Here is an 8,957-nt window from a genome sequence, read left to right as displayed (position 1 = left end):
ACCTTGGACTTTCCACAGGGCAGGGAACCCTGACTGCTGTTTGGACTGGAGAGGGAGGGGAAGAGGAGTGGAGGGAGGGGGAGAAGGGTGGGAGGAGGGGGAAGGAAATGGGAGGCTGGGAGGAGGGGGAAACTTTTTTTTCTTTTTCTCAATAAAAAATTAAAAATAAAAATAAAAAAAAATAAAATCTTCCTTCCTTGGTATATTTGAAGTGGTATCTGATGACATCCCCTTTTGTGATTCATTTCTATTTCACAGAAGTTATTAGCTGTATTATTTGTATGTTTTATGTTTACTGTTTTGTTTTATTTTAGTGTGATTAAGTAAGTGACCATATTTGTTCTTCAGGCTCAGTGCAGCATCTCACTAGATGTGTTAAGAGGGCTCTTATACTGATGAGTCTGCTTCAGACAGAGAATAAGTAACATGATCACTATTAAACTACCAGTTACAAAATGCCTCATATTTTAATTCTAGCATATTGACATTGGTCATAATCACAGTTTTATCATGTAGCTTTTGTGCATATGATCATCTGGCAGTCTACAAATTAATTTCTGGTTTACATGAAATAAAACATCAAATAAATATTAAAAACGGCAGACACTGAGAAGTCTATGTTAACATCAAATATTCCCTGATGTGCTGGCAAGAGGTAGTGTGAATTTCACTGTAACATCTTAGATGTGTCAAATATAAATAGTACTTTCTTACACACAAATTAAGCTTCATAAAGGAAAGGGCAAGGTCTAAAACAGCTTTATTTAGGAGGTGGGATGGATACTAGGAAATAACTTTCAGAGGACAACAAAGAAGCCCAGAATGAGACTGGCTCTAAAAAGTCAAAAATGTCCTTGGATGTAGCCCACAGGCTTGTTTTATCCTCATTTCTCCTGAGTTGTCCCAAGTATGAGTCACAAAGAGTTGCACCTGATGCTATTGTCTGCTGCTCTAGCTGTTGTCGTTTGCATGGTGAAGAAGGGTCCATCCAATATTCTGTCAGTTTCACTCTGTTGGAAAACTAAATTTTTATACTAAAAAGTGCCTCTCTTTTCTGAAGTTTTCATTAAATATCTAATGCTCTAAATATATAAATGAATATTTACCTCTTTCTGCTGCCATCTTGGTTCCTCGTCCTCTGCTCAAAATGCCTGGCGAAGCCACGGAAACCGTCCCTGCCACAGAGCACGAGCTGCCAGAGCTCCAGGCTGAGACAGGGTCGGGAACAGAATCTGACAGCGATGAATCAGTACCAGAGCTGGAGGAACAAGACTCCACACAGACAGCCACACAACAAGCCCAGCTGGCGGCAGCAGCTGAAATTGATGAACCAGTCAGTAAAACAAAGCAGAGCCAGAGTGAAAAGAAAGCACGGAAGGCTATGTCCAAGCTGGGTCTTCGGCAGGTTACAGGGGTTACTAGAGTCACTGTCCAGAAATCTAAAAATAGCCTCTTCGTCATCACCAAACCAGATGTCTACAAGAGCCCAGCTTCAGACACCTACATCGTATTTGGAGAAGCCAAATTTGAAGATTTGTCTCAGCAAGCACAGTTAGCAGCTGCTGAGAAGTTCAAAGTTCAAGGTGAAGCTGTTTGAAACATTCAAGAAAATACTCAGACTCCAACAGTACAAGAGGAGAGTGAGGAGGAAGAGGTTGATGAGACAAGTGTGGAAGTTAAGGACATAGAATTGGTCATGTCACAGGTGAATGTGTCCAGAGCAAAGGCAGTCCGAGCCCTGAAAAACAACAGTAATGACATTGTAAATGCTATTATGGAATTAACAATGTACCTATTTGATAGACAGGACAGTCTCCATCACCTCCCCCCCCTTTTTTTTTTAGTGTTTCAAAGGTGGAACTGCAGATTGGTTTGAAATTTGTACTGTTTCTATCACTAATAAAGTTATGGCTTCTTGTTGGATGAAAAAAATGAATATTTACATCACGTATTTCTTGTGTGCTGTGTCTAAAAATGTATCCTTTATGTAAATATCAAAGGTATTAGAATCATGTATAATGTTTTCTAATATCTGCCTGTTTGCAAGACCGATAGTGGCATTTCTTATTTCATTCCTGTTATCAGCAGTGCTTGTTTTCTCTCAATAGTCATGACCTCAGACTAAGGGCTTAAATTAAAGTTTGGAACAACGATTCAGCAGATAAAAGTACTTGCTGGTTTTGCAACAAACCTGGCCTTGATTCTCAGCAAGTACTTGTCTACTCACAACTGTACATAACTATATTTCCAAGGGATCTAACACCCTCTTCTGTTCTTCTTGGGTACTGTAAACTCATGGTACACGTACTCACACATAAATAAAATAAATCGACTTCCTTCCCTGGGCTCCCAACGAGGCGCCATAACCTGCAGACTTATGGGAGGGCAGGCTGGTCCTGGGCACCCCAGGTAAGAATATACCCACTGTATACTAAACCACTTTAAGCCCTACCCATCAACTCCAGACTGTATCTTCCCAGGGTTTCCATACAAGTCCCACAGCCCTAGCAGCTTTAACAGAGGTCAGAGTGGGCCTAACAGCTACAGGCAACATACTTCACACTGCCTGCTAACACTCTTAAAGCCAACCCAATAACTTCTTTAAAATCTATTTAGCTTTATTAAAATCACACCTTAAATCAGTTTATTCTCATTTAAGAAAGTATATAACATGATCCCATACAAATTTAGTAAGTTTTTCACCACTATGTGTTTAATTGTTAGTAATTTTTAATTTTTGTGTCTCACCTGTCATGTTTAATGAAATGAAAATAAATATTAAGCAGGCTGTAGAAGTGAGGCATGCTGATATTATATTTTGTAGCTTATTGTTTTTAATGAACACAAATTATTTTTATAGAATCAATCTGATAAATTCCTATAACTGTGAACATCTCTCTCTTCTGAATTAATAAAAAATGAATGAATATGACCACTCTACATTGCAAATGTTTCATTAGAAGGAAGAATTGCTTGCATTATTCACTGTGGAGCTTCTAGAGAAAATGCAAACTTTGGCTCAATTACTCAATAAGCATTTGATCTATCTCTACTAATTAATCAGTTGTTTTCCTTATTACTCCCCATCTTAAGTTTTGAGACAAGTTGTCTCACTGATCCTGGAACTCACCAGGACAGCTAGGCTAACTGGCCAGCAATCACCAGTTTCCTTCACATCTTTGGTGTTATTAATATGTGGGTAACACGTATAATCCTGGCAAAGTTTGGAACATGTATAGTGTAATCCATACTTGATCCTGCATGCTTATATGGGAAACAATTAACAGACTGAGCAGTCTCTCATTCTTTCATATATCTTATGTATGACAAATCAAACTTTTTATTTCAATTGATGAAACAGAATCTGTAATTTGTAGATAAATGTTAAGTCCTTACTATTATTATATTATAATGAAAATAAGACTCTCTTAACTTCTTTATTATAATATAAGACAAGAACATTTTGTATTGTTGTCATATAATTATAGCTGTTACTAAACTTGGAATATGTATATTTGTCCCATTATGTCATTATTACATCTTTATATTATCTTTTTCTTATCAAATGCTGAATGTTCTTAGTATAGCAGTTAATGTCACTATATCATCAAAAATGTTTACATATTATAAGCATAATTTTTAGAAATACTGTAATATATCTGAGAAAATATTGTTCTTGCTTCTTAAAATCCCTGTGTAAGTTGTTTGTGGTGTGACATGTTTGTAATACCAGCTCTTATATTTGAGAGGCAGGAGGATTGTCACTCGTATGATAATATGCTAGACAATATATAGAGAAATAGGAAATCCACATTCAGGGCAAGTTCATGTTTAAAAACTAATCAATAATATAGCAATTGCAATAAAAAAAACAAGGGAAAATATGTTTGTGATTAGATCATCATTTTGAAATATATTTTGCTGGCTGGCAAGATGTTTGATCAAAAGTAAAATGCTAATCACAATCCTGGCATCAAGTCTGATGCTCTTAATACATTACATTGCCACTTGTGTTTTCCTAACTATCAAGTCTGATGCTCTTAATACATTACATTGCCACTTGTGTTTTCCTAACTATCCTACACACGAAGTGGTGTGCTCCTGCACATCTCCTACCATACACTCAAACCAAGAAACAAAAACTTCTAGTACAAATATGGGGACAGGGAATATTATGTATTGTTAAAGGAGTATAAATATAGCCACAATAAGAATTAAAATACATTTGAAAATTTAAAAAGAAAAATTATTATATAGTCCATGTTATATGATAATGCTGTATTACCTGAAGCAATTGATCATCAAACACCATAGCCAAGTTGGAACTAGATCAGAAATGGATAAAGATATTCTGAGATATATATATATAGAGAGAGAGAAATATTCTACAGATATTAGATGAACCAAATCCCATTATTTCCTTAAAAAGGAATGAAAGAAGTCTTAAAGCTATAAATGCTACATGGTATATAGATTTTCATTGTAAAGTGATCATAAGTTAATTTGTACTGTACCAATGAAAATATATGAGAGTACAGAAAGCATTTTGAGAACAGAAGATTCGATTTTAGATAATAAAACGTTAACAAGAGTTAATTAATTTCATTTACTTCTTTGAACTTTGAATGTATTCTATCTTTCATGAAGACATTTGACAGGATCATGTTGTTTTACCTAATTTTTTTCTTACTTTCTTTTTCATTTTTTTCTTTCATACAGTAATCCAGACAGAAGTTTGCCCTTCCTCCCCTCTTTTCAGTCCTTCCCTCTCCACATCCTTTCTCCCCCAAATCCACTCCTCTTCTGTTCCAATCTAAACCCCCCCAACAAAAGATCATCCATCCCAGGAATATCAACCCATCATGGCATAAAAAGTTACAATAAGACTAGTCACAAACCATCACTTCCCATTCCATTTTATATTTATTGAAAAAATTATTTTTATGTTTAAAAATCCATCCCTTTCACACTACTTTAAAATGCCCTACGTTCATCAGCAGGTGACCTTAAAGTTATATCCCTCGTATTCTTTTAGTTGCTGTCAAAGGGTATTGAGTGTCACCTTAGCAGGAATGATGCCACTTTATCTTCAGGCTACCAGGCATGGCCTCCAGTACAGCAGAGGTTTGCTGCCAAGTTTGTGGGCTGTGATGTGGAACTAAGGGGAGGGGTTGTATTTGGGGACTGTCATGTCAGCTTTAGGGAGTGTTAGCTGACTGTGGTTAGTGTTTTACCTTGGGTCCCTAAAACCAGCCTTGCCTTAGTTAAAGCAAAAACCTTCCGCTGATACTATGGGAAAGAACTAGGAGGCCACAGAAGAGAGTGTTGTATGGGGGTGTTGGCATGACTTTAAGAAAATAACTTTGGTTCCTAGATCTAACCCCTGGTAAAGTATTAGAGATGCAGGACAGAATAAGGAGAAAAGGGGAAGTGTTTTTGTTTGGGCTCTTGGGTGGACTTTAAAGAGACTTAACTGGCAGAGGACGGTGTCTTAATTTAGGTTCCTATGATCAGCCTGGCCTCTATTAAAGCAGCTGAAAGAGGTGTGATCTGGAATATGGAGTCCAAGGAGTGGGTTCTTTGGTCCCTAGATCCAGCCTGCCCTTTAGTAAAGCAGAAGTTTTGCTGGAATATGGAGCAGAGGGAAGGGGATGTTGTCTGGGGTTGTTGGGTGGACTTTGAAGGGTTGCAGTAGGAGTCGTCTTACCTTGGATCCCTTGGACCAGAGTGGTCTCTGGTAAAGCATCAAAGGAGTGATCCAGGATAACCCAAATTTATATAGCTTGATTGTGTTTAAGCTTTTGAATTTTGTTTTGTTTTTAATGATATATGACTGCTGAAAAGTGAAGTCTTCATGATGAAGATTGAGTTCTATACTTATGTGACAGTAGAAGAAAACTAATTAGGATGCTGTTATGAATTATGCTGGTTTATTAAAGTTTCAACTGTAGACTCTTCTCCAAAATTAACAACTTCACTAGACCTGAGTAGCTGTCTAGGTGTCCAGTACCAGGTATAGGTTCTTTATTGTTGAACCAATTTTAAATACAGTTCAAGAGCTTTTGATTACTGTCAAGATATATATGCCACTAATGCATCCTTGGGTTTTGTCAGTCTGTTAGTTTGCTTGATTTGTTTTGTTTTAGACAATCTATTACTTGTCATTCACAGAAATCTTAGATATGTAGTACTGTTGGTTGTTTCTATTCATTAGAAACTTGCATGGAACCTTCTGGACCATAAAACCTAATCTTCAGTGAGAAGTCATTCTGGTCAGTTTCAGCTCCAGGACTTCAGGGTCCTGTGTCTTAATGCATGGTGTCTTCAATAATAGTCTTTTCACTTCTAGGGAAATTAGTGACGATAGGAATTGCCTTTAATGTTCTGGGTGTCTCCTGGACAACTCTGATCATCAAGAAAAGAAATACTTCTGGTACTTGATGTTTTACTTTTTGCTAGATGGTCTTTGACAACTCTAAGGAATATTTTCAGTGAGATGGGAAATTTTAATTTTAAATATATATGTATATCTATATATATGTTTACATATTATATATGCATTTTACATAAATAGTTAGAAGTGTGATTTCTTATAACATTTTCAGAACATGTTATCTCACACTCCTCTCTTTCTTCTGAATTTACCTTTTACACTTCTGCAATTAGAAACTGTTTCCCTCAGTAGATCACCTGTAGCCTGCTATTTCCCTCTCTATTGTTCCTTACTGTTCCAGAGTCTCAATTTCTTTTTCCTATTTTTTTATTTAGTCAAGGATATGTATTATCATCTGATGATTTTGAGTTAAAAGATTTGGATGAGAAAGAATATGAAGGATCGGTCTTTCAGGGTCTCTGTTACCTTTCTCAACATGATCTTTTCCGGTTCCATACATTTTTCTGCAAAGTTTGTGATTTTATTTTCATATAGATGAATTGTAGCCCATTGTGAATATGTATCACATTTTATTATACACTGCCACTTGAAGAACATTTAGCTTTTATTTATTTATTTTTATTTCATTGTATTGCCAATAGAGCTATAATAAAAGTGGTTGAGCATGTGTCTGTATGGCATCATGTCAAGTGCTTAGAATATGCATGCCAAGGAGTGGTATGGTTGTCCCTATCCAGTGTTAGATGTCAGTTGGTCAGTTCAGGTTTAAGCAGTTATTTTGGTGACTGTGTATGAATGTAGCTCTTTATATCTAACATGACACCATCTCAGAGCCAAGCACTACTACTATGGCTCTTCTAACCTTTCTTCACTCTCTTCTAAAATGATCTTTGAGGCTTAAGCACTGGAGTTGTTTTATGAATGTATTAGTTAGACCTTGGCTCCCCAACTGTGCAATTTGATTCGGTATAGTTTTCTGTTATGGCATTTTTTTTCTGCTGCAAAGGTAAGTTCTTTGAAAGAGCAGAGAAACACACCTATCAGTGCATATAGGGATACATAGTCTATTGTTTTTACCTAACTATTTTAACTACACCAGAATCCATTTCTTCAACTTAAAATTTTTATTTCTGAAAATTTACTATTCTATAATCACAGTCTCATTGTCCAAGTAAGCACGTTTTAATTGAAAGTAATTCACTCTAGCCACACTACTTAAAATGCCCTGATATGAATAGTGTGATCTAAATACATTATAAATTTAATATCTTAATGAGCATATGAATAAATGTTATGCATCAGAAAAATAACATAGTTATCATGTTCTTCTTTATAGGGCTCACAGGGAAAAGCAAAACCTTTGCTGATTTTTTTCTTTGACCTCAGTCCTTGAAACTTTGCCAAGAAACCCATTTCAGAAACCTCCCCCTGAGAATGGCCATGTTATGTGATGCTCATGGCTTTATGTGATTCATTCTGGCCTATGAAATAGAGACAAAAGGCATATATTGTTCTGCTCAGATTCAAAATTTTTCATGGAATAAATTTGGGTCATAAATTCCATTAAAACTTGATTTTGACAAAGACCTGGGGGAAATATCCAGAATAACCTAACTTATTCTGAATTTTTGAAAAATGAGTTCACAGAAATCTGGAAAAAATACTCGAAGGGAAAACAGAAGCTCTAAGACTGACAGGTTCAAATACTTAAAGAAATTTTCTGTTTCATTTGTGAGAAAATTTGGGAGTTGAATATTTTCAGTCAGATGCTTTTGGAAATATTTTACCTCCAGTTTTCTACCATCTTTGCCACTCAGAGTAAGTACTTTTAAAACCGTAAAGGCCTAAAGTAATTAAAATAGAGATTATTTAAAAAATATAAGCATATCATTTGGCACTTACAAAAGTAACATCAGGATTCTGACAAATAGAATTGGTGGGAGAATGATATAACAGAAATAATTCTTATTTCAATGAAATAATTTTTCTTTAAAACTGTTTTGAAATGTCAGAAAAAGTACCCCATGTTTATTCATAGTTTTTTGACTTATTGCAGCCTACTAAAATTCTGTTAAATATAATTAAGCTTAACTAATATTGAAAAAAACAGGAAATTATACATTAAAGTTGTTTTCTACCTTTGTTAGTTAAATATGATATTTCACTTATATGTACTAGAATAAGCTAACATCTTTGGTATCTTACATTTTTACCCTGACCCTAGACTCTACATAAGTTTGTAGTAAGTTTACATAAATTAACTTGATTTTTTTGCATTTTATATGTTTGTAAAATAAGGGGATCATATTACCACATGCATGATGTTTCCTCTATATTAAATTCATTAAATCTAATTAATTATACTGGCACCAATTTTCTTTGAATTGTAGTACATAGTAACACTTATGATATCATTACTCTTTGTACTTTATTTGGCAATTGATTTACTGTTATGTATAACATATTGGTATAAAAGTACAATGACAAAAATACAGGAGAATTTCTATGGCATCATGAAACCAATGCATTATCTTTGATTTCTTATCATTTAGGGACATTCACT

The 8,957-nt window shown here is 35.2% G+C and overlaps 1 pseudogene; it reads left to right on the top strand.

Moving 5' to 3' along the window:
• The first annotated feature begins 1,147 nt into the window (after positions 1 to 1,147).
• On the top strand, positions 1,148 to 1,876 carry LOC126497785 (nascent polypeptide-associated complex subunit alpha-like; annotated as a pseudogene).
• The last annotated feature ends 7,081 nt before the right edge of the window (positions 1,877 to 8,957 follow it).

Source organism: Alexandromys fortis, unplaced genomic scaffold (genome assembly GCF_014885135.2).
Source record: "Alexandromys fortis isolate MF-2015 unplaced genomic scaffold, M_Fortis_MF-2015_v1.1 scaffold_23, whole genome shotgun sequence".
Lineage (NCBI taxonomy): Eukaryota > Metazoa > Chordata > Mammalia > Rodentia > Cricetidae > Alexandromys > Alexandromys fortis.
This window is presented reverse-complemented; position numbering and strand designations above follow the sequence as displayed.